Consider the following 26580-nt stretch of genomic DNA (forward strand, 5'->3'; position numbering starts at 1 on the left):
GCTTTTTTCACTGCAACAAGACACTCCCACCTAGGGGTGATAGGAAACAATAACAATGACCTTGCTAAAGGGTCCAACAGTGGCTTCATGGCAGAGCTGAGATTTGAAATCTCAACCTTTTAACTGACAGCCCAAAACTTTACCCACTAGGCCACCACTGTCCCCCATATGCTTTACAGTTGGGATGAGGATTTGGTTGTTGATGTTCACTGCCTTTTTTCTTTAATCATGTAATTGTGCATTTCCTCTAAAAATAACTTTTGTCCTTCTGTCCTCCAGTGGTTTTCTCTGTGTTTTTCCTCTATTAAGATAATTTTAGTGTTTATCTTATTTTAGACACACACACAGAAGGTATTTTCCTTTCATCCCTGCATTCTTTTTGTCTCCTAGTTGGTGCTCTTGTTGTCATCTTTACAAAATGTCCACTTCTAAAGAGAGTAGCACCAGTAGTCAATTTCCTGTCCTTTCCCCAACCTTTTTTGCACCACGGACCGGTTTCATATAAGATATACAGGGGTTGGACAAAATAACTGAAACACCTGTCATTTTAGTGTGGGAGGTTTCATGGCTAAATTGGACCAGTCTGGTGGCCAATCTTCATTAATTGCACATTGCACCAGTAAGAGCAGAGTGTGAAGGTTCAATTAGCAGGGTAAGAGCACAGTTTTGCTCAAAATATTGCAATGCACACAACATTATGGGTGACATACCAGAGTTCAAAAGAGGACAAATTGTTGGTGAATGTCTTGCTGGCGCATCTGTGACCAAGACAGCAAGTCTTTGTGATGTATCAAGAGCCACGGTATCCAGGGTAATGTCAGCATACCACCAAGAAGGACAAACCACATCCAACAGGATTAACTGTGGACGCACGCAAGAGGAAGCTGTCTGAAAGGGATGTTCGGGTGCTAACCCGGATTGTATCCAAAAAACATAAAACCACGGCTGCCCAAATCACGGCAGAATTAAATGTGCACCTCAACTCTCCTGTTTCCACCAGAACTGTCCGTCGGGAGCTCCACAGGGTCAATATACACGGCCGGGCTGCTATAGCCAAATCTTTGGTCACTCGTGCCAATGCCAAACGTCGGTTTCAATGGTGCAAGGAGCGCAAATCTTGGGCTGTGGACAATGTGAAACATGTATTGTTCTCTGATGAGTCCACCTTTACTGTTTTCCCCACATCCGGGAGAGTTACGGTGTGGAGAAGCCCCAAAGAAGCGTACCACCCAGACTGTTGCATGCCCAGAGTGAAGCATGGGGGTGGATCAGTGATGGTTTGGGCTGCCATATCATGGCATTCCCTTGGCCCAATACTTGTGCTAGATGGGCGCGTCACTGCCAAGGACTACCGAACCATTCTGGAGGACCATGTGCATCCAATGGCGGTGCCGTGTATCAGGATGACAATGCACCAATACACACAGCAAGACTGGTGAAAGATTGGTTTGATGAACATGAAAGTGAAGTTGAACATCTCCCATGGCCTGCACAGTCACCAGATCTAAATATTATTGAGCCACTTTGGGGTGTTTTGGAGAAGCGAGTCAGGAAACGTTTTCCTCCACCAGCATCACGTAGTGACCTGGCCACTATCCTTCAAGAAGAATGGCTTAAAATCCCTCTGACCACTGTGCAGGACTTGTATATGTCATTTCCAAGACGAATTGATGCTGTATTGGCCGCAAAAGGAGGCCCTACACCATACTAATAAATTATTGTGGTCTAAAACCAGGTGTTTCAGTTATTTTGTCCAACCCCTGTAGTTTCACAGGCCGGCGGGACTGAGAGGATTTAAAATAAAATTATATGACAAGCATAAACAAAACACAAAGTGCATAATGATACTACTCACCAGTGACGGATAATCAGTGTGAACCCTGAGCTTTTTTCACTGCAATGAGACGCTCCCACCTAGGGGTGATAGGAAACAATAACACCTGAAGTGTGTTCCTTATGTCCAGTCTACTTCGTAACTTTGTTTTGTTTGCCGTCACTGTAGAAAATCCCACTTCACAAAGAGAGGATGTTGGAAATGGAACTAGTGTTTTCATTGGTTTTGTAGTGATCTTTAATTATTTATCCTTTCAATGCTGACCACTAAAAAATTACCCACGGACCACGACTGGTGGTTGGGGACCACTGGGTTAAGGTACTGGAGTAGTAATTAGAAAGTTGGCGGTTTAATACACATCCTTGCCTGGTTGGCACTGTTGAGCTCTTAAACAAGGAACGTAACCCTTAATTGCTTGTATTGTATTCAGTCATAATTGTAAGTCTCTTTGGATAAAGTGTCTCCTATGTGTCACAGATGTAAATGTAGTATAATAAAGCTCTACATCCTAAACTTCTAGCTTCATGTTGTTTGATGAAATTAGGGCTGCCACGATTGGTCGACCAAGTTGATGACTTCAACGCTAAAAATGGGCCGACATCAATATTTTAAGTCGATGCATCATTTTTTAAACGATGCTTATAAATGATCCTTTTTAATTTTGACAATGTTTCCATTCATATAAGTGTTCATATGATTCCCTCAGCACTACTGCGTGCAGGACCTAAGTCGTATTTGGTCCAGTCACTGGTTGCCGGCATTAAGCACAGTCTTAAAAAATGCTGCAGCAGTCAGAGGCCAATTGTAGAGAGCTTTCAAAGAAAAGCTAAAAGTTTTAACAAGACCCAAATCATCAAAAGTTTGGGAATACTTAAAACTGGCACAAAACAAAAAGGTGGCATTTTTACTTCTATATTGTTTCATTAAGCTTCTTAATCGCGGAGATCTTGGAATACCGTACTTCTTAGCGAGTTCAGTTAGGGCGCATTCACACGCACCACGCACTTGCTCCGTTGGGCTCTCGATTTCTGTGGTTGCCGCGGTGATCAAAGTGCAAAAAGCTCCTTGTATGAATGCTCCCTAATGTTTACCACTTTGTTTACATTGCTTAGAATTTGCTTTAGAAGTTTTGAGTGAATGTGTAGGTTAGAATCTGGGCTCATTCTGTCGTTACTGTACGCTGGACTTAATGAGACGTGTTCACCTCTAACTATTTTATTTCTGCTATAAGTTCAAGCACTTTGCTTTGTGTACAGAATGCCATAAACATGTTGCACTTTGTTTAATATGGAGCACTTGAATAATATGGACACAAACCCTGTTTACATTTAGTTCTGTGCCATATTATTATGCCATAATATATATTTTTGAAGGAAATTAATTGTTTAGATTATTCGACTATTCGATAAAAATAGTCTATAGATTAATCGATAGAAAAATAGTCGTTAGTGGCAGCCCTTATTGAAATTTTTGGAGTATTTTTTCTGTTTGCTTGTTATGATTTGAAACAGATTGTGTTTGTCAGTCATGTATGACTTGAGTAATGATCAGATCACAATTTAAACGTATTTAATGCAGACAACCAAATGAATACAAATAGTCAGCAAATAGCTTCATGCAACTGCAAGAACAATTTGTTGGATGAAGAACAGTGCTGCTCAAAACTTGATGCCTCCTATACATTACCGTAATTTAAAAATAAGCCTCCTTTTTTCTCTAGCTGTGCCACCCACCTCCTCTTCTTTTGTTGGCCAGCAGTTGAAAGGCTGCCTTTGCCCAGTGCTGCACTTGTATCTGATTAGCCTGACAGGTCCTCTTCCTCTCACTCAGCGTTATTAACATGGACAAAGTGTAAATCCTCAGCCAACATTCCTAAATTTAAATGTGCTTCATGCCAGATTAGCTCTGTGTTCTGGCATCAGAGAAGAGAAACGATGTGAGAAAAAAATATTACCTAAAATTGATAAGATCTCAGAATCTAACATACATGCATAAGTATGAAAATGAGGGAGACAGACAGAAAAATAGGAAGAAAAAAATAAATAAATACACAGTGGGCATTTTAGCTGCCCGGCTTGTGCTTTATTTAATTATTCAATATACTTAATATATTTTGTTTAATAAAATCTTAAAATAATTGATTCAGTAGATTTATTGTGTTTTTTTTATCTGACATTTTTCTGAGCTCAATTATTATGATGATGGAACAGCATTGTTAGTTTCAGGACATTTCCATTGGGAAGGGTTCAAATATAAAATAGTGACAAGTTTGTTCCAACCTGGTAATCATGTATCAGGTGATTCTGGTCTGAATTTTACCATCCTTAATGCTTTTGGTGTTGTTTTCTTCAGCTCAGAATAAAGAATAATTTTGGTCATTTGCGTTTAAGTTTGAGCAGGGCACTGTGGAGATAGACAAATGTTTAGATCTTATAATTGTTTACATGGTTAAATTTTAGATTATAAATGATTTTTCTGCTGGGGTATGTCTGTATATTTATGCCACACTACGACTTTCCAAGTCGTCAGGTCACTGTACAGTTCACACTACACAACTGGAGCTCTTGTAAGTCTTGTAAGTCGGGAGTCTTTCAAGTCGGTGTGGCTTTCACACTACACGACTGATCGGTGATAGGGGGTTTCACACTACACAATCTAGCACCAACTGGAATCACAGGCGAGCTTCTCTGGTCTCCCAAACTACGTTTTGTCACGAAAACAAACGCGAGAATTGACGAGGGGTTTAAAGATACCATGTCCAAAAATGCACGTCAACAAGTAGCGAGTGATCAAAGTTTGTGCGCTGATGTGCAGCATAAAATCAAAGAGAAAAAATAAATGAATCTGAGTGGATTTGGCTACATGAACAGCAGGGATTGTTCTATAGTGAGTTGGAGGTTAATAAATAATTTTTGCAATTCAACGTTGGTGTTATGTTTTGTAGAGAAAGATACGGTCAGAAATACTGTAAAACGTGTGTGTGTGCCGATGTATTCTGATATAAACTATATTATACCCCTGTCCCACCTTTTTACAACTCCTCCCCTGCGTTGTGCCTCACACTGTAACTTGCATTCTCATTGGCTGTTCGACATAGCACTCATTGCCAGTTGGGCGAATCGGATCCAGATATTTGACATGCTTGAAATCTCTCTTCGGTCCGCTCGGATCGAGTTGTTGATCGTTTGCTTGGCGATCGAAATTCGGCTCTCAATCGCCGAGCAAACGCTGAGCTGCTCCCGAGCCGGCAAATCTAGCGCCGACCAGTTGGCAAGCGAAAATCAGTAATGTTTTCACAATAACAGATACTTACAGTTGACTGACTTAGGAAAGGTGGCATCCGCTAACATGTTTGTACAACACATTTTACTAACACTGAAGGTCTCTTGAGTTTGTATGTTTGTATTTTATGTGTCTGTTATGAATACATGTGGCTGAAATAGCCAGACCAATAGCCAAAGGGGTCCCCACATACTTTTGGCCATCTTATGTGTAATGTAAAAAAATAGCACTGATTTGGATAGCACTAATATTGCACCATGGCTTCAATCTTAATAACTGTTATCGCTTCTTGGCCTTTTGGCTAAGATCAAGTGTAGTATCTGTTCTTATCAGTTTAATTTCTGATACGTCCTCTACCCGAGGACCATATATTAAATGGATTTTTAGGCCCAGAAGTTGGAAGAGGGGCTTGCTCCGTCCACTCCACGCATCGACCAGGTATTGCATTGCCTCCTGGCACGGTGCACCCTCATTTTGGGACAGTGGTAGCCTAGTGGGTAGAGCTTTGGGCTGTCAACCAGTAGATTGGTGGTTCAAATCCATCAAATCCACTGTTGGGTCCTTGAGCAAGGCCCTTAACCCTGTCTGCTCCAGGGGCGCCGTACAATGGCTGACCCTGCGCTCTGACCGCAGCTTCCAGACAAGCTGGGATATGCGAAGAAAGAATTTCATTGTACTGTACACCTGTATATGTATATATGACAAAGTATAAAATTTTTTTTTTTTTTTTTTTAGTAGTTTCTCACTATTTAAATTTTTGTTTGGGTTTTGAGACATTTGGCCTAATAGTGTTGTCCATATATCAGCACTCCCCAAGCACATAGTAAGCTTCCTTTAGTGAGGGCATCAGTTAAATCAGAGAAGGCTCAGTGGGTGCTGATTCGAAAGCTTTGTGAAAATCAAAAGCCTTTGCTGGACTTAATTTTCTCTCTTTAGATATTCAGATCAGGAAACTGACCACCACAGAGAACTATTCTCTATTGCTTTGAAAAAGGCAGAGCCCAATTTATGTCAAAGGAAAAGGAGACAGGATGTGGGAACAGTTCCTGTGCCCATGCAGGCGACTAAAATTATGAACTGCCCTAGCCAACCGGTGTGTGTGCTCTCAGGAAGTCTGCCTGGCATGTTCTTGGAGCTAAGGTTGGTAAGAAAGCATCCATTGTAAACACTGATGAGCTCTGCCAGGAAGTAAGTTCAGATCAAATTGTATTGAATGTAAAGCTTCAATAAATCACCTGAAGAGTGGGAACATGTAGGTGTGTTATATAAATTGATAAACTTGTGTGAGAAACAGCTGGTAGAGTAGGTGCATCACAACATCAGGGCTTTAAAGACCTAGGTTTGAGTCTCACCTCCAGTTGATACACACCGATCAGCCATAACTTTAAAACCACCTCCTTGTTTCTGCACTCACTGTCCATTTTATCAGCTCAACTTACCTTATAGAAGCACTTTGTAGTTCTACAATTACTGACAGTAGTCCATCTGTTTCTCAGCATGCTTTGTTAGCCCCCTTTCACCCTGTTCTTCAATGGTCAGGACTGTTCCAGGACCACTACAGAGCAGGTATTATTTGGGTGGTGGATCATTCTCAGCACTGCAGTGACACTGACAATGGTGGTGGTGTGTTAGTGTGTGTTGTGCTGGTATGAGCGGATCAGACACAGCAATGCTGATGGAGTTTTTAAACACCTCACTGTCACTGCTGGACTGAGAATTGTCCACCAACCAAAAATATATCCAGCCAACAGCGCCCCGTAGGCAGCGTCCTGTGACCACTGATGAAGGTCTAGAAGATGACCAACTCAAACAGCAGCAATAGATAAGCGATCGTCTCTGACTTTATATCTACAAGGTGAACCGACTAGGTAGGAATCTCTACTAGAGTGGACAGTGAGTGGACACGATATTTAAAAACTCCAGCAGCACTGCTGTGTCTGATCCACTCATATCAGCACAACACACACTAACACACCACCACCATGTCAGTGTCACTGCAGTGCTGAGAATGATCCACCACCTATGTAATACCTGCTGTGTGGTGGTCCTATGGGGGTCCTGACCATTGAAGAACAGGGTGAAAGCAGGCTAAAAAAGGTGTGTAGAGAAACAGATCAACTACAGTCAGTAATTGGAACATGGACAGTGAGTGTAGAAACAAGGAGGTAGTTTTAATGTTATGGCTGATCAGTGTATATGTATAGTTTATATTCTTCCAATCTTCTTTTGGATTTTATTCTACTGTTTTACAACATTTATCAATTTATTCGTTCATGAATATTCAGTAGCAACATCATCCTGCTTGTGGCTGCTCTGGGTCCTGTGCCACATAAAGGTCAACACACACAGTGCAACACACTCCTTCTTTCACTTGCATACCCATTCACACCTACAATCAATTAAGCGTAGCCTGTCCAAAGTTACATACATTCCCTCTGTTGTCCCTCCAGAACTGTAGAGCCCATTGCCTCTGTGCTATAGTGATACCAGTGATGAAAGAGGAAGTGAGCTTGCTTATAGTAAGCATTCTTTTTGTTAGAAATACTTTATTAATGACATGGACTGTGGCTTGTTAAAAAGCCCCCCTATTTGAATAGATTCAAATGTGCGCAGCATTTCCAAGAAGTTTTCAGACAGATATTTGAATATCGTATTAAGCACTGGTGGCCGTTATTATCCTTAGTTGATTTTCATAGTGATTAGCACTAATGTACATACCAGTGACATTAGCAAAAAAAACAACGATGCCTCAACAAATGAATTAGTTTTTTTTTTAAAGTCACGATTTCAGAACACAAATACCATACAACAATGTAATTAACAACACATTATCTCTAAGCTTAGTGTTAAAATGTATAAAACATTTAAAAGAAAAATGCTGGTATTAAACTAAAAATTGTGAAAGTTAGAATAAAAGTAGATTTAATAGAAAACTATGCTTTGTACTATAAATAAACAATTTTGAAGAGATGAAGAAAAATAAATGTCTTATCCGATTTAGGTTTCTGGCAGAGGGGAGAAGATTTTCTCTTTCTACTGCTCATTATTCATTTCCCGCCAGTCCTGAGCAGATTGCCACTTATTTTTCTTTCAAATAAAAAGCATCATTTTTTATTGGTAGTAAGAAGTGTGTCTCTGCACAAAGTGAGAACAAAAAGGACATGCTGTGAGTCTACTGAAGTCAATCAACAATTTTGTAAAAAATCTTCCCAGACACAATAAAGGGGAAAAAGGGGACTTCAGTTTAATGTCCATGCTTTTAGTCAGGATATTATTTTTCAGAGTCTCTATAATTGGGTCCATGACTTTTGCCAAAGAGCAAAAGAATCATCTTAATTGTTACCAATGCAAAGTTTAAAAGCCGCTGTCTGTCATAACATGGGGGTGTGTTCATTTTAATGCCACATCATAAAAGCACCACTATGGAAAATGCAAATAAAAAAAGATGCAGTGTTCCTTACATTTACTTTGACTTTTTTTCGATTGTATACAGTTTGAACCCAAGATATTTAATGTTCTGTCTCCTCAACTTCATTTCATTTGTTAATATACGTCCATTCCTGCATTTCAAGCCTGCTACACATTCCAAAAAAAAGTTGGGACGGGGGCAATTTAGGGCTAGTAATGAGGTGAAAACTAAATAATGATGTGATTTCAAACAGGTGATGTCTACAGGTGATTGTAATCATGGTTTGGTACAAAAGCATCCAGGAAATGCTGAGTCTTCGATGAGTAAAGATGATCAGAGGATCTCCAGATTGTCAATAAATGTGTGAGAAAATGATTGAAATGTTTAAAAACAATTAACCTCAAAGAAAGATTGGAAGGGATTTGCATATTTCTCCCTCTACAGTGCATAATATCATTAAACGATTCCAGGAATCGGGAGGAATTTCAGTGCATAAAGGCCAAGGGCGCAAGCTTAAGCTGAATGCCTGTGATCTTCGATCCCTCAGACGGCACTGCATCAAGAACCGCCACTCAACAATAGCTGATATAACCACATGGGTGAGGGATTACTTTGGAAAACTTCTGTCATGCACAAAGTGAGAACAAAAAGGACATGCTGTGAGTCTACTGAAGTCAATCAACAATTTTGTAAAAAATCTTCCCAGACACAATAAAGGGGAAAAAGGGGACTTCAGTTTAATGTCCATGCTTTTAGTCAGGATATTATTTTTCAGAGTCTCTATAATTGGGTCCATGACTTTTGCCAAAGAGCAAAAGAATCATCTTAATTGTTACCAATGCAAAGTTTAAAAGCCGCTGTCTGTCATAACATGGGGGTGTGTTCATTTTAATGCCACATCATAAAAGCACCACTAATGCTGAGGGGTAAATATGTATTTATGAGCAACATGTGCAGCCATATAAACAACGTCTTTGCTTGAACCTACAGGCATGGCTTTGTAGTAAATGACTACAGGTATTAGACTGGGCTGCCTGTAATCCAGGACTAACACCTATTAAAAACATAGCACATTATGAAGCATAACATGCAAAAAAAGTGATCCCCAAAACCAAAACAACTAAAGTGTGAAATAAAGCAAGAATGGGGAAAACAATTTAACTACAACATTTAATATTTTCACTTTCCAAACAATTACAGAACATTGATAAAAGGAAAGGTCATGTATCCGTGTAATGAATATGCTCTTGTATTAACTTTGAATGCATATATACACAAAAGGTATCGCATTTTGCTTTAATTTACATTATTGTTCTAGCGTTTTTGGAATTGGGTTTGCAGATACACAAAGTCTAAAACGTGTCATCAAGCTTTGTGGGGTTATATCTGTTTATTCCTGGTTGTAAAAAAGTGGTATGAATTTGTAAGATGTACTGTTTTTAATGACTATATTAGTTAGTCATATTACAACCGCAAAACATAAAAAGTTGGGACAGTATGGAAAATGCAAATAAAAAAAGATGCAGTGTTCCTTACATTTACTTTGACTTTTTTTCGATTGTATACAGTTTGAACCCAAGATATTTAATGTTCTGTCTCCTCAACTTCATTTCATTTGTTAATATACGTCCATTCCTGCATTTCAAGCCTGCTACACATTCCAAAAAAAAGTTGGGACGGGGGCAATTTAGGGCTAGTAATGAGGTGAAAACTAAATAATGATGTGATTTCAAACAGGTGATGTCTACAGGTGATTGTAATCATGGTTTGGTACAAAAGCATCCAGGAAAGGCTGAGTCTTCGATGAGTAAAGATGATCAGAGGATCTCCAGATTGTCAATAAATGTGTGAGAAAATGATTGAAATGTTTAAAAACAATTAACCTCAAAGAAAGATTGGAAGGGATTTGCATATTTCTCCCTCTACAGTGCATAATATCATTAAACGATTCCAGGAATCGGGAGGAATTTCAGTGCATAAAGGCCAAGGGCGCAAGCTTAAGCTGAATGCCTGTGATCTTCGATCCCTCAGACGGCACTGCATCAAGAACCGCCACTCAACAATAGCTGATATAACCACATGGGTGAGGGATTACTTTGGAAAACTTCTGTCAAGCACTACAATACAGAGTTACATGCACAAATGCCACTTAAAACTTTACTGTGCAACTTATGTTAACCATGTTCAGAAGCGGCATCAACTTCTTTGGGCTCAGAGGCATCTAGGATGGACCATCACACAGTGGAAATGTGTACCTGTCTATATTTTGAGAATTTTGAAAGGAAAAATGTGACAACGACGACCCGTACTGTTGCACATCTTAAGACGTGTTTGCAGGAAGAATGGGACAAATTAACACCAGAAACACTAAATCACTTGGTATCCTCAGTGCCAAAGCGTCTTTCAAGTGTGGTGAAAAGGAATGGCAACATTACAAAGTGGTAAATGCTTTACTGTCCTAACTTTTTTTTGGAATGTGTTGCAGGCCTGAAATGAAGGAATAAAGGTTTATTAATAAATGAAATGAAGTTGAGCAGATGAAACATGAAATATCTGTAATTTTAAAATATGCATTTTATATACTGTCAGAACTTTTTCTGATTTGGGATTGAATCTTCCCTTTTCTATGACTGCTGTTTTTTACATGAATGAAATGAATGGAGGATCCTTTTTGACATTGTTAATTCAAACAACATGTCCATTCCTGTTTAATACATGCTGCTGTCAAAATGTAATTGCTTTATTTCAGATTGCCTCTCTTACTGAATGATTTCAGATAATTTAACCAAACGTAATAGTACACAAAGTACACAATTGAAAACACATTTAGTAAAACGCTGTTCTGTTTATTTCTGGAACAAATGATCTAATATCCATATTTCTGTCTCTGAAATGCTATTTGTGCCTAGTCTCTTTTGTATTGTGAAGACATGAACAATGAAGTTCAGATAGGAAACATCTGCAGGTCTTTGGATGTTTTGTGGAATCTTTTCTTACCTCCTGGATGAGTTGTTGCTAAACCCTTGGAGACATTTTTGATGGCTGATCATTCCTGGATAGACTTACCACAGTTTTGTTCTGTTCATTTAGAGATTGTGTCTTACTGTAGTTTGGTGGAGTCTAAGAACCTTAGAAAAGGCTTCTGTACGCTTGGCGATGTGATATCCAAGGGACAGTGGTAGCCTAGTGGATAGAGCTTTGGGCTATCAACTGAAAGATTGGAGGTTCAAGTCCAGGCTCTGCTATGCAGCCACTGTTGGGTCCTTGAGCAAGCCGTACGATGGCTGACCCTGCACTCTGACCCCAGCTTCCAAACAAGCTGGGATATGCAAAGAAAGAATTTCATTGTACTGTACACCTGTATATGTATATATGACAAATAAAGGATATCTTATATACTTGGTACACTAGCCCAGGGGTTTTCAACCATATTGGACATGTGCCCCCCTCCGTGTGCCGACCTCGAAATTGCACCCCACCCTATCAACCCTCGCACAGAAATCATTGTGAAAGCTCTTGACAAGCTAAAATAATATAATTAACATTGTGCACATCATGCATATGATGCAATTTTGCTGATTGAAATATTTACTTAAAAAGATAATACAGCTCTATCTTATTCAATGCGACAGCTGAGCCTGTTACTGCGAGCACATTGTAGAAATTCATGGTTCAATTTCAGTTAAAACTAGTCGTAAATCGTACGCGGTACTTCCTTTTATTGTAGATGAGAGCAGAAAACGTTACTTCACAGAGCCAAGTAGAGGCAAAAATACATCAATGCTAACTTCGCTAGTTCAGGATACTCTGCTTTGACTGACAGAAACTCAGGGAAGCTAACTTTTAGCTCCATGGACAGAACGATTCTGACTTGATTAGCACTAATGTACACTGATCAGCCATAACATTAAAACCACCTCCTTGTTTCTACACTCACTGTCCATTTTATCAGCTCCACTTACCATATAGAAGCACTTTGTAGCTCTACAATTAGACACAGCAGCACTGATGGAGTTTTTAAACACCTCACTGTCACTGCTGGACTGAGAATAGTCCACCAACCAAAAACATCTAGCCAACAACACCCCATGAGCAACGTCCTGTGACCACTGATGAAGGTCTAGAAGATGACCAACTCAAACAGCAGCAATAGATGAGCGATCGTCTCTGACTTTACATCTACAAGGTGGACCAACTAGGTAGGAGTGTCTAATAGAGTGGACAGTGAGTGGACATGGTATTTAAAAACTCCAGCAGCACTGCTGTGTCTGATCCACTCATACCAGCACAACACACACTAACACACCACCACCATGTCAGTGTCACTGCAGTGCTGAGAATGATCCACCACCTAAATAATACCTGCTCTGTGGTGGGCTTGTGGAGGTCCTGACCATTGAAGAACAGGGTGAAAGCAGGCTAAAGAAGTATGTAGAGAAACAGATGGACTACAGTCAGTAATTGTAGAACTACAAAGTGCTTCTATATGGTAAGTGGAGCTGATAAAATGGACAGTGAGTGTAGAAACAAGAAGGTGGTTTTAATGTTATGGCTGATCAGTGAAATGAGAGTTGCTGCTTTCCTTTCATGGAAGTTTAAGACATGAGATTTTTATTTTATAGGTCTGGCTAACATTTGCCTGTGTGTTTTATCCTGCTTTATACTGGTCAGTGTTGCAGTGGGCTGAGTGCCTTAAGTACTATGTGCAAGGCAGGACACAACCTGGACAGGGTTTCCTGTCCGTGTTCAACTAGCCAAACTGACCAGTTAAATAAAAGGTGTACAAAACATCTAGTTTGTTTAAGCTGGCAAAAAGTCCTTGCTCACTTGAATAACCACTCCTTACAGCAAGGGTGAACAACAAATTATCTAATAATGCCTCTAAGCTAAGGACAGGAATCTGAGGCTACAGTGGGCACAGGCTCACTGAATCTGGACAGTTGAAAATTGAAAGAAAAAAAGAAAAACATTGTCAGGCCAAATGATTCACAAACCGACCAGTTAAATTTAGTAAACTGGTTGGTTGAAAAACAAAGGGGGCACATTTTTTTTTAACATGGTTGATATACGTAGGTGTTTTACAGAATGTCTTGTTACATAAGTTCTATTAGTTCTATTGGTTAGTTCTATTGGTTCTATAGGCTCAGGCACTTTTCCAAAAGTGGTGCTATCAAGAAAGTAAATATGAATGAGAAAAATATGAATGTTGTAATAAGGCTTTTAGGACAGTGATTATCTCAGAGCACTAACTGCAGCATTGTTATCCTTACCTTCCCCTCCTTTGATTGGGGAAAGGGAATCAATGCTCTTTTAGCCCTAGCAGACTAGCATTCGAGTGTTCTCAATCATTGGAGGAACGATTATGCTTTGTGTGTCTTTGCTGCTGTCCTCTATTACCCCTGTGGCACTAATAGCTACTGGTGAGGGACTTTTATTAATATAATGACTGCAGCAGAGGGAATAGGTTCAGTCAAGAGCCTCTCTCACGTTCAATGCTGTTGATAGATCCAGAACATTATCTCACTTAGCAGGGAGAAAACAGTGCAGAGGTCAATGCTACAAAGTTCTGCTGGTTTTTTATTTATTTCTCTAGTCCTATTTGTAAGACTTGAGTGTCTGGTGTTTATAATAAGGTGGTTCAATGAGCGTCTGCGGGAGTTTTCACAGCGAGTGCTTTTCTACCAGTTTTGAAAAGTACAAATCACAGCAGTCTTTAACTCATTTTGAGAAAGCACAGAAACCATTTTGCTGCTTTTGTGCACAAAGTGAGGTCCATAATGAGGAACTCCAGTGGCCTACAAAAGATCCAGACCTTAACCCTATTAAACACTTTCAGAATGAATTGAAATGTCAATTGCAAGCCACAACTTTTTTCCAGGATTAGTTTCTGTCCTCAGATTTGCTCTTTTTACAAATAACCAGTCAGTCACAAGGCAGCAGTCTGGATGGATGGATGGATGGATGGATGGATGGGTGGATGGATGGGTAAATGGATGGGTAGATGGATGGATGGATGGATGGATGGATAGATGGATAGATTCAGAAGAGAATAGACAGACAGAAAAAGATGGCGTCTTGAAGGCAGCATATGTTGCTCTAAGATCTGTGATGGCAGCATTAATGCAGAAAAGTACATTGAGAATTGTTAATGACATTTGCCAAGGACACTGAAACAGACCCTGGCGTCTGGACTTGCTGATAACAGTCTAGATGGTCCTTTTCATCTTTGACAAAGGTTTGCCAAAGTAATCCCTCACCCATGTGGTTATATCAGCTATTGTTGAGTGGCGGTTCTTGATTCAGTGCCGTCTGAGGGATCGAAGATCACGGGCGTTCAGCTTAAGCTTGTGCCTTTGGCCTTTACACACTGAAATTCCTCCTGATTCCTTGAATGGTTTAATGATATTATGCACTGTAGAGACTCAGCCTTTCCTGGAGGCTGCTTTTGTACCAAACCATGATTACAATCACCTGTAGACATCACCTGTTTGGAATTACATCATTATTTAGTTTTTTCACCTCATTACTAGCCCTAAATTGCCCCGTCCCAACTTTTTTTGGAATGTGTTGCAGCCCCGAAATGCAGGAATGGATGTTTATTAATAAATGAAATGAAGTTGAGCAGACGAAACATGAAATATCTTGGGTTCAAACTGTCTACAATCAAATAAACGTCAAAATAAATGTAAGGAACACTGCAGTTTTATTTTATTTGCATTCTCCATACTGTCCCAACTTTTTCTGATTTGGGGTTGTACATGCTCAAATTTACTTATTGATTTATTTTTAAACCAGTATTTTAACCAGTTTTCCCACTGTGAAAAGGTAATCGGCCCTGTAAACAAGTAGCTTAAAAATACTACTTGATAAACTGAGTTCTTTGTTTTTGCTTGAAGCCACATTTGGGTGCAACAGCAGGAAGTCGCTATCAGTGTGTGTGTGGCTTCTGTCTCTTGCTGGTGTAATATTTTATGACTGGACCGTGCTCTTATGGAGTTGACTCATCATGTAGCCGGCGCTAATACGTAGACTTTTACTCCACACAGGCCCTCCCTGTTGCTATGACAATTAAGCATCACGGTTGGTTTGGCTGTGCTGATAGCTCATCTACAGTTTACTGGGCTTAGTTAATTTTTACAGCGTGGGCTAGCATTAAGAAGAGGTGTTTTACCGGTGAGAATATTTACAACATGAAATTGATCAGAACACAATAACTATGTTCTTTTATTTTATGAAAACAAACGAAATGCTTCCAAATTTGTGGCAACAAACTGCGTCAGAGTTTGAGGAAGGCTCTTCCCTGCTTTAGCATTACTGGGCCACTGTGCACAAGGTAAATGCACAGAGACCTGGATAGATAAGCTTTTTCTGTAGAGGAACTTCAGTACCCTTAACCGAACACTGACCCTAACCCCACTAAATTCCTTTAGAATTAATTGGAAAGGGGGGGGGGGGGGTTTATGTTCTCCCTGTGTCTACAAGGGTCCAAAGACATGCAATCAGGCATATTCCACCATAACACCCATAACACACTCCGGACAGTTTCACACCCCACAGGTAACACACCATCACGGGGCCTCAACCACCCCCTTCAGACATAGCCAATGATCACATTGGGTCCGTTTCAAAACCTAGTGAGCTCTCTGCATAGAAGCATTTTACCTCATCCATACTACCGAGAAGAAGGCTGTTTGAATTCTTAGATGCCTTAAAATGCTTCTTACTAAGGTGCCTTATTTCAAAGTGATAATCTGACTGAATAACGAGGGAGCATCCGATGCTTCCTTATGCCAAGTTAACACTACACGACTTTCCAAGTCATCAGGTCGCTGTACAGTTCACACTACACAGCTGGATCTCTTGTAATCGGGAGTCTTTCAAAGTCGGTGTGGCTTTCACACTACACGACTGATCGGCGATAGAGGGTTTCACACTACACGATCTATCACCAACTGGAATTGCAGGCAATCTTCTCTGGTCTCCCCGACCAGTCGGCAAGCGAAAATCAGGGCAAACATCGTGTAGTGTGAACTAGGCATTAGCGGTGAAGGCAATCCCAGCATTCAGTGTGGCTCAATTTTTCTCACAAAAAATTACAAATATGGCAGATGGATGCAGAGCAATGAAGTTCTTTTAAAATGTAAATAAGTTCTCATTGTTTTTAATTTGTGTACAAGGTGTACAGTACAAGTGTCATTTATTTGCAAATTCTGGTTTTTCAGTGACAATTTAACCATTTTTGGTACACAGAGGAAGATGTTAGCTGGCATTCTAGCGGGTTGTGCTGCCTCAGCCCATTGGTTTGAATGGCCTGAGGCTAACTGTGTTAGCTTAGTAAGCAAAAATTACAGTGACGTAATCGCTGTAATCGCTAAGTGGTGCATTATAATCTGCCTTATGAGTTTGATGTCTTATCACTGCCTCTACTTACACAGCTGCCCAGGTAGGCAGTAGGCAACATGGCAGCTCACTAGTTTTTTTTTTTTCTATTTTGTTTTATGCATTTTCTCCCATTTTCTCCCAATTGAGTTTAGTCAGTTTGTCTTTCGCTGCTGGGGGATCCCTGATTGCAGTTGAGGTGAGTATATTGCTGCTCCTTTGACCCGCATGCAGCCCTTAGCGGAACCTTTTTTCACCCATGCATTCTGCACAGGCGCCTCTCTCTCTGCCAATCAGGGTCCTTACACAGCGTTTAAAGACCCCACCCACATAGTCCGGTCAGAGTTTCGAACCGAGGAGTTCAGAATCTCGGCGCTGGTGTGCTAGGTTTTTAAACAGAACCAGTATGTAGATGCCTGATCGGCTGACAGCACCGTTGAAGATTTTAGCTCTGGGTCCCAGTGTTAGTGGGTCAGTGTAATTTACCTCAGTGCCACTGGTTTGTAAACCCCCCAGTGGTGGTCATAAAGGTGGTGGGAGTATGTCACAAAAATCTGAGATTTAAGCTTTATTTTATATTAAACTTTGGGCGGCACAGTGGCTGTCGCCTCACAGCAAGAAGGTCCTGGGTTCGATCCCCAGGTGGGGCAGTCCGGGTCCTTTCTGTGTGGAGTTTGCATGTTCTCCCCGTGCCTGTGTGGGTTTCCTCTGGGAGCTCCGGTTTCCTCCCACAGTCCAAAGACGTGCAAGTGAGGTGAATTGGAGATGCTAAATTGTCCAGGACTGTTTTTGACAATAAACTTGTGAACTGATGAATCTTGTGTAATGAGTAACTACCGTTTCTGTCATGAATGTAACCATAGTGTGTAAAAGATGACGTTAAAATCTTAATAAATAAATAAAATAAAATATTAAACTTATTTCATCGAAGGGCAGTTGTAGCCTAGTAGTTAAGGTACTGGACTAGTAACCAAAAGGTTGCTGGTTCAAGCCCCACCACTGCAAGGTTGCCACTGTTGGGCCCTTGAGCAAGGCCCTTAACCCTCAGTTGCTTAGACAGTATACTGTCACAGTACTGTAAGTCACTTCAGATAAAAGTGTGTGCTAAATGCCTAAAATGTAAATGTCATCACCTTAAGCTAAAGTTCATACTTAGTTATTTTTATCTTGTCTTCTTTGCAGACTTGTTTTAGTTCCTGTCCTCCTTGTCCTCCACACTGAGGCTGTTAAGCATGAACTGTTTTTTATGCTCTGGCATGTCTGTAGGGTTCTTTTTTGTCATATATGGGTCATTCGTACAATTCTGGGCCTTTTGTGTCCCCAGTACTGATCATTATATTTATTAAATAAGATTTTAAACAATAAAATTTTCTAAACACCTTACTGACATAATGAACACTTTCAAATACTAAACACAAAGTTTCCTACCCCCCCCCCCCCCCCCCCCCCCAAAAAAAAAAAAGACTGTATGCATACTGTTTTTATCTCTTAGATACCAGAGGTTTTCCCATGTCCCCAGTGCTGTACATTCTGATTTAGTGATGGATATATGAGGTTTAATCATGAAAATATCTGTCATTACTGTTTAAAAGGTTTTGCTTAAGTCCCTCTAAACCTTGGATTTTTTTTCTTTATGAGTTTCATTTTATTGCTGATTATAAGGGTTTTTCACACGTCTCTCAAGTTGCTGTCCACCCTGTTATTTCTTTGTTATGTTATGTCTATTAAAATGAAGAGCTGTTTTACATACATCATTTCCTGGAGCTCACATGGTTGTTTTGGAGGGAAAACAACTGTGGAAGATGAGTGGCTTATTAAACTCCTCATTTTAATGTAGTTTTGTCCACATTTTATCCTAAAAGTCTTATATGGTAAACCATAACATGTCCACCCTGTTATGGGATATATGAGAAAAAGCAACACGATTTGATCATTTTAAAAATAATCATACTAAAAAGCAGAGAATCGAGTCGAGTTCATACACTTGACGGGCACTGTGTACGGAGCGCCACACCCCCATCAGCATTATTCCTCAGCCCTGTGCAGGCACCATCAGTCAGCCAGCAGGGGCCGCAGTCGCACCAGTTATGAGGACCTATGATCCGACTTTTTTTTACCCTCTAACCCTGAACAACAGCCAATCATTGTTCATGCTACCACCCAGCCCAGTCGGAAAGGCAGAGCTGAGATTCGATACGATGTATCTGGTGAGCTAGCGAACTTTTTACCGCTGTGCCACCTGAGCAGCTAAGCAGAGAATTCTTTGTCTGAATTCACTTTTATGCTAGCATGGCTTTGCTCACTTTCTAGCTTATGACTAATTTTATGTCAAAATGTCCACCCTGTTACGGTCCACCCTGTTACGGTCCACCCTGTTACAACCTAATACTTACCAGGGTGGACGTCACAGTGTATATGAGGTGCATGTGTAATTGAGCTTGACCAGTATTAGTTTGGAAAAGTATAACACGTCCTTTTTATAATAAAACATGAAAAACAGTTAATTAAAACAGTGTTTCATTTTCAAAAAGTTTTAAGGTCCAAAAGGCACCCAGTCCCAGGAATGACCCACATACATGTACACATGTCCAACATTATGAAATTCTTATTTCTTATATTTTTTGTATATTTTAACCTGTTTAGAAGCTGGGGTCAGAGGGCAGGGTCAGCCGTTGTAACGTGTCCCTGGAGCAGACATCAGTAAGGGACTTGCTAAGGTTTGGATGAACAGTGTGGACTGTCTGTCTCATCATCATGCACATGTCCATGTGTTAAACTCCATCTCTCTCTCTTCACTGTTAAGTATGTCAGAAATGTGGGTCACCCGACTTTTTTTCTTGTGTTCAGCCAATTCAATTTGGTAAAATGATAAAGTATCAAATTTAACGCTGCACAAGTGCTTTGAGGCGAGGCGGAGGCGCGGGAGTGTATACTTAAAATATCAGCTCCCTTGTGTTGATGTTCCTCGAGAGAGTGAGAGACAGACGGCACAAAGAACAAAAGCAAATCAATCAGCAAATAGGTTGCTGATGTGAAGAGGTAAGTTGGGGCGTTTGCTGATTTTAGGATATTGATTTGAAATAGATTTTTTGGCAGCATGTCATGTCATCTAGAGTCCATTAAATAATAAAGTATTTCTTCGGCTCACTGTGGGCCGTTATTTCCTGCAGCTTCTACAGAAACAATACAGGAAAGGTCAGCTGTAATAAAAATCTTGGGCACTTAAAACACCCCTGAGGATTGTTTACATGATTAGATTGCAGTTACGTTTATATTGATTAAATGTCAAGATTGTTAAGGTACAATTCTTTTTAACATTACAGCTGTGCAAATAAGTTTGTGAACCTCTTGGAAGTAGTTGAATTGGTGATACTAAAGTCCCCCTTGGAATGCATTATTAATGTATTCATGCAATCAGATTTTCATTTATTTCACAATTATTTAATTATTCATAAAATGCTAACACTATGTTCACTGATCAGCCATAACATTAAAACCACCTTCTTGTTTCTACACTCACTGTCCATTTTATCAGCTCCACTTACCATATAGAAGCACTTTGTAGTTCTACAATTACTGACTGTAGTCCATCTGTTTCTCTACATGCTTTGTTACCCCCCTTTCACCCTGTTCTTCAGTGGTCAGAACCCCCACAGGACCACCACAGAGCAGGTATTATTTAGGTGGTGGGTCATTCTCAGCACTGCAGTGATGCTGACATGGTGGTGGTGTGTTAGTGTGTGTTGTGCTGGTATGAGTGGATCAGACACAGCAGCGCTGCTGGAGTTTTTAAATACCGTGTCCACTCACTGTCCACTCTATAAGACACTCCTACCTAGTTGGTCCAACTTGTAGATGTAAAGTCAGAGACGATCGCTCATCTATTGCTGCTGTTCAAGTTGGTCATCTTCTAGACCTTCATCAACGGTCACAGGACGCTGCCTATGGGGCGCTGTTGGCTGGATATTTTTGTTTGGTGGACTATTCTCAGTCCAGCAGTGACAGTGAGGTGTTTAAAAACTCCATCATTGATGCTGTGTCTTATCCACTCATACCAGCACAACACACACTAACACACCACCACCATGTCATGGTAGTGTCATGGGGCTAACAAAGCATGCAGAGAAACAGATGGACTACAGTCAGTAATTGTAGAACTACAAAGTGCTTCTATATAGTAAGTGGAGCTGATAAAATGGACAGTTAGTGTAGAAACAAGGAGGTGGTTTTAATATTATGGCTGATAGGTGTATACTGCAATGTTGTTTTCCCATTACAGTAGAATTTTGATCAAATTTGGATTTGTGTTTGTTTTTAATAAATACATAACAAGTATAATTGTGTTTGTATTCTTCATAGAGGTAAATAAATTTTTTTTTTTTATTATTGCTCAAATAAATATTAGTCCACAGTTTATAAGTAAATACATTACAAAACCAGGTAACACCAAGGGTTCAGAAACTTTTTTTTCACCTTTATATTCTTAGTTATTTACTTTACCATGTTTATACCAGGGTATTTTTATTACCCAGAATTTTTATTCTCGCTATTTTTAAGGAACAAGGCATGTACTAAAATAGATTTTATTCACATGTCTTTCTGAAATGCATTGATTCCGGTGATGGAATTTTGAAAAGCTGAGCATGCTGTGAAATTACTTTCTAGTCTCTTGCCATTGTCCTAGTTTCCAAAGACCCCTGGATCCAATTTCAGAGATACAGAATACAATTAAGAATGAAATCAGAGCTGTTTCTTGGGTGAAACACGCTGCAGGACTCTCATTTGAAAAACAGTCGGGGTTCTGCAAGCCTTTGTTAGCATTGGATATATGGTTAGTTATTGGTAAGTGTATATGACGTCTGTGGAATTTAAATGATTGCGTATAATGTCATCTTAAACACTGATTTATTCCAACTAAAAAAAACTGTTGCACATGTGATTTCACTCACAGCAGAATTGTTGTTAGTTATGTGTATTTTGATCAGTTATATTAAACACTGAGGGCAGCATGGTAGCTCGGTGGGTAGCAACCCTGGGCATAGCAGACTAGAGGTAAAGTGCAATAGCAGTTTACTGTTTTCTTACAGGTCTTATAAAAGAACTATGGTTAATCAATATGTCCTAAGTAAAACTCACTTAGCCCTCAAAAGCACTGTTGTTTCAGAGGATTTGGCTTTGGTGTTACTAAATTAAACATTACCGCCAAAAGCATTAGAAGTGCGCACTGCTTTATCGTCTTTATAAACTTAGCCCAAGCTGGTTTTGTTGTCATCTCCAAGGATGTGGTAGGCAGAGCAGATGGATGTGATTGTCACCAGTATACTTTTTACATTTTCATTTACATTTTCAGCATTTAGCAGACGCTCTTATCCAGAGCGACTTACAGAAGTGCTTCCATAGTGAACATTTCATTCCTTAAGTTTAGATAGACAACAGTCGAAGAACACAACTCTGCTAAAACCTGTTAGAACCAAAGTGCCTTTTTTTTTTTTTTTTTTTTTTTCTTTTTTTTTTTTAAATGGAAAAGATTGGAATAAAGTGTTAGTAAATAAGTACAAATCAGCCTAAGTGTTTAGTAAAAAGGTGTGTTTTTAATCGTTTTTTAAAGACAGCAAGAGACTCAGCTGTTCGGACAGACAGAGGAAGTTCGTTCCACCATTTGGGCGCTAGAACAGAGAACAGCCTTGATGCTTGTCTTCCTTTAGTCCTGGATGGAGGCTCAAGTCGAGCTAGACTAGAGGCTCGGAGGTTGCGTGGTACAGAGCGGGGTTTGATTAGACCCCGAAGGTAGCTTGGGGCTGGTCCATTTTTGGCTTTGTAGGCGAGCGTCAGTGTTTTAAACTGAATGCGTGCAGCTACAGGAAGCCAGTGAAGAGAACGCAGCAGTGGGGTGATGTGGCAGTGTTTAGGTTGGTTAAAGACCAGGCGAGCAGCTGCATTTTGAATGAGCTGTAAGGGTTTAATAGTGGACATAGGAGCTCCTGCCAGGAGGGAGTTGCAGTAGTCCAACCGAGAGATTACAAGTGATTGCACCAGAATCTGGGTAGCTTCTCTGGAGAGAAATGGCCGAATCTTCCTGATGTTGTACAGGAGGAACCGGCACGATCTCGTCATGTTGGCTATATAAGGAGAGAAGGTCAGCTATTTATCCAGGACAACACCAAGACTTCTTACCTTATCAGATGGTCTAATCTGGAAGTCATCCAGAGAAATGACTAGGTCCTGGGTTGGAGACAGATCTCCAGGAATGAGCAACATCTCTGTCTCTGTTTTTCTATGACTTGAACTGTAGAAACCTGAAGAAGCTGCTTGTTTAAGTGTTTTCTTTCCGTTTTTGTTTGCTAAGAATCCATTCTCATTTTTAGACATCTTTCAGTCAGACAGATTGTCCCAAACAGTTTCATGTGCCATCAGATTGATGGATCTGAAATGCTGGATCTGCTTGGGCTGTATGGTACCCAACCCCTGAATGTTTTCCTCTGTTACAACAGTGTTAGCTATGTTTGAAGGCACTGGTTCAGACTGATGTGGCCTGGAACAGTCGCTGTCCTTCTTGTTATCTTAATGACAACTGTACAGCAGTGTGTGTAGAGCTAAAAACTACTCTTAGCGATTAAAACTTGTTGTTTCCTTCTCTGGGAAGCATTGGAACAATATACATAACTAGTTAAACCACCATAAAATGTAGAAAAGGGGGTATACTTTGGTTTGGTGGGTATATAAGGTGTTGGAAGAGCATGAACAAGACTTCCAAGTACTACCCTGGCCCCCTTGAGCATCTGTGTGACCACCTCGATCGTCGTGTTTGCTCTATGGATCCTCCCCCATGCACCCTCCAGCAGCTGTGGGATGCACTGCAGTCAGCATGGCTCCAGATACCTGTGACAACCTACCAGAACCTGATATTATGCATATAATACTGATGATCTGTATTATGTTTTTTTAATTCTAGTCTTAAGTTGTTGTAGCTTTGGTTTCTGTAATCTGTTAAAACCCTGGTCCAGTATAACACGGCAGCTCAAGGTTATGTTCTGTGCTAAAATTCTCCACCAGTGAACTCACAGCTGATGGAAAAGATCCATGACTATCATGTTCACTAGTTCTGCATTCACTTTTGCTGCCTCATCATCACAAGCTCTGGAATTGTTTGAATGTTTGGCTTGTGAAGTGGTGCTCATTGCCAAGGAAGTGAAGTGCATAGCTTTATTAGCGTTCTTCAGCAGTAACATAAAGTCCACAGTGTCAGTGTCATCACACACAGTGTCATCGGTATCATTGTCCTTGTTTTGTCCGGTGTCGTGTGCATCAGATGAACTTATTGATTTATTGATGTAACAGATGGAGTATGTCACATCATCAGAAGTGGATAATCCTTCACTGGTTGCAAATATGACAGCTTAGATCACAACGTTTACACTCAGTGTTAATGAACACAGAGCTGAAACGAGACCTTTTGCGAGATAACTTTACAACAAAATCTGCATGAAAATGATTAATTTTGCTTGTGTTTTATGAAAATTGGAGGGTGTCTCACTTTCTGTAGAAGCACATGTTCAAGTGCACTTGATAACACAGTTTATTTTGGACATGTAAAGGTCGGGCAGCAGGGTATGTACCGTATGTTTCAAGGTTCATAGAGATCTTGATAAACAGACAATCAAAACTGTCTTCAAATAGTTCTTCTGCTATCACTACAGGATAATGCATGACCAGCACAACAGGAGGTGTATGGGCTACCACTGACCTTAACCTAGGTCATATATGATGATGTTAATGGGAACATTATTTCCAAATTATATTAAACGTGGTGTGTAAAGAAAGCTGCCCTTGTTATTTTTCCATATACTGTATATATACAGTACACTGATCAGCCATAACATTAAAACCACCTCATTGTTTCTACACTCACTGTCCATTTTATCAGCTCCACTTACCATATAGAAGCACTTTGTAACTCTACAATTACTGACTGTAGTCCATCTATTTCTGTACATACTTTTTTAGCTTGCTTTCACCCTGTTTTTCAATGGTCAGGACCCCACAGAGTAGATATTATTTAGGTGGTGGATCATTTTCAGCACTTCAGTGACAATGACATGGTGGTGGTGTGTTAGTGTGTGTTGTGCTGGTATGAGTGGAAGAGACACAGCAGCGCTGCTGGAGTTTATTAATGCCCAGGTGGCGCAGCGGGATAATCTGCTAGCTCACCAGCGTCGAGATTCTGAGCTCCCGGGTTTGACTACCGGTTGACTGGGCGCCCTCTAGCAGGCACAACTGGCAAGTGTTGGGTTGGAAAGACCGGACTAAAGGGTGGGGTTATCAACACTGTGTAAGGACCTTGGTTGCCCGGGGTGCCTGTACAGAAAGTGGAGGTGCGTAGAGATCGAGGCGTGGCTCGCCGTACGTGAAGCCATCCTCAAGCACAAATCCACTGATGTATCGGACATTAAGAAGGGATTGGTGGACTGCGCACACATCTGAGGGAGTGTGTACCTTGGACGCCATCTGGGTCCCCAGCAGCAGATTGGCCACGCTAAATTGGGAGAAAAACAGGGAAAAAAATAAAAATCTGTCCAACAAATTTGCTCTCAGCATATGGTGTCAGTATGGGTTTTCTTCCAGACCACTGTTTTTGTGCTTTCTAATTGTCACTTATACTCAGTAACAAGTCATTAGAAGGCCATGCTGGGAAGGATATTGCAGTTACCCTCTCCTGTGTCTGATCAGGGAGTGCGCTAGTCCTCCGCAGTAATCTAAATACAGTCTGTGAATGTTCTGTTTCTGAGAGGGGTTGTATTTCTCCTCTAGATATCACCGTGTCCTGTGGTTACTGCATCTTTTTATAACAGAACTGCTGCTAAAAATAGGCAGACGCTGACTTTGTTAAGGCAGGTAATGATAATATTACTACTACACTGATCATAGCTGCTCCTGTTGCTGACTCAGTCTGTCTCCTCTGCGGACTGGAACGGGGAATGATAATGGTGATAATGAATCTCAATTGATTTGCAGTAATGCACAGGGCTGCTGGAATGAATGCACACAGTAAACTGGGATCTTCTGGTTTGGACACGAGGGAGGGCTTTTACACGAACGGTCATCTATACTGATGAGCATCATTGTACTGTTCCCACTTTCTACACATACACACACCTACATACAAACTTACATACATACAACTGTACTTAACAATAGAAGACTCTTTTACAACTTTTTTATTGTGTGCTAAAGTACCTACTGACACAAAATCTGCTTACAATCACTTAAATAAGTTTGTTTTCTTACAGTACTTGCTCATATTTAGGGCCTTCTTAAATTCACAGATTTTAACAGAGAAGTGCATCATAGGCAGTCATTAAATTACACTCATAAACTGAATGATAGAATAAATGGAAGCTACAATACAAAGCACAGTCTATCTTAATAGTTGAATGTAAACTTTAAACATTCAGTGAAACACGTTCGTGTTTTGACACATCCCCCTTTGCATCCACAGAAGTGGTTGGGGGGTTTCAAAACTCAATTACCAGAGCTGTGTTTTTAGCTGCTTTATAATTCAACATCTTGGACATTTTGACTAACCAATTGCTAACTGAATTGCCGTAGGATTGCTAGGACCGCCTCAGTGCAATTAACTAGTAAACATGAGGCACTTGAATGCTATGCGAATGAAAAA

The 26580-nt window shown here is 40.3% G+C and overlaps 1 protein-coding gene and 1 non-coding gene across 5 annotated transcripts in view; both read left to right on the top strand.

The window, feature by feature from the left end:
- Nucleotides 1-26580, top strand: part of plcb1l (phospholipase C beta 1-like) — a 157001-nt gene that overhangs the window by 18314 nt on the left and 112107 nt on the right. The gene's annotated exons all lie outside the window — the stretch shown is intronic.
- LOC134320974 (U2 spliceosomal RNA) lies at nt 5398-5588 on the top strand. The gene has a single exon (XR_010013780.1). It is a non-coding gene; the product is annotated as a U2 spliceosomal RNA (small nuclear RNA).

The sequence above is a fragment of the Trichomycterus rosablanca genome, chromosome 9 (assembly GCF_030014385.1).
Source record: "Trichomycterus rosablanca isolate fTriRos1 chromosome 9, fTriRos1.hap1, whole genome shotgun sequence".
Lineage (NCBI taxonomy): Eukaryota > Metazoa > Chordata > Actinopteri > Siluriformes > Trichomycteridae > Trichomycterus > Trichomycterus rosablanca.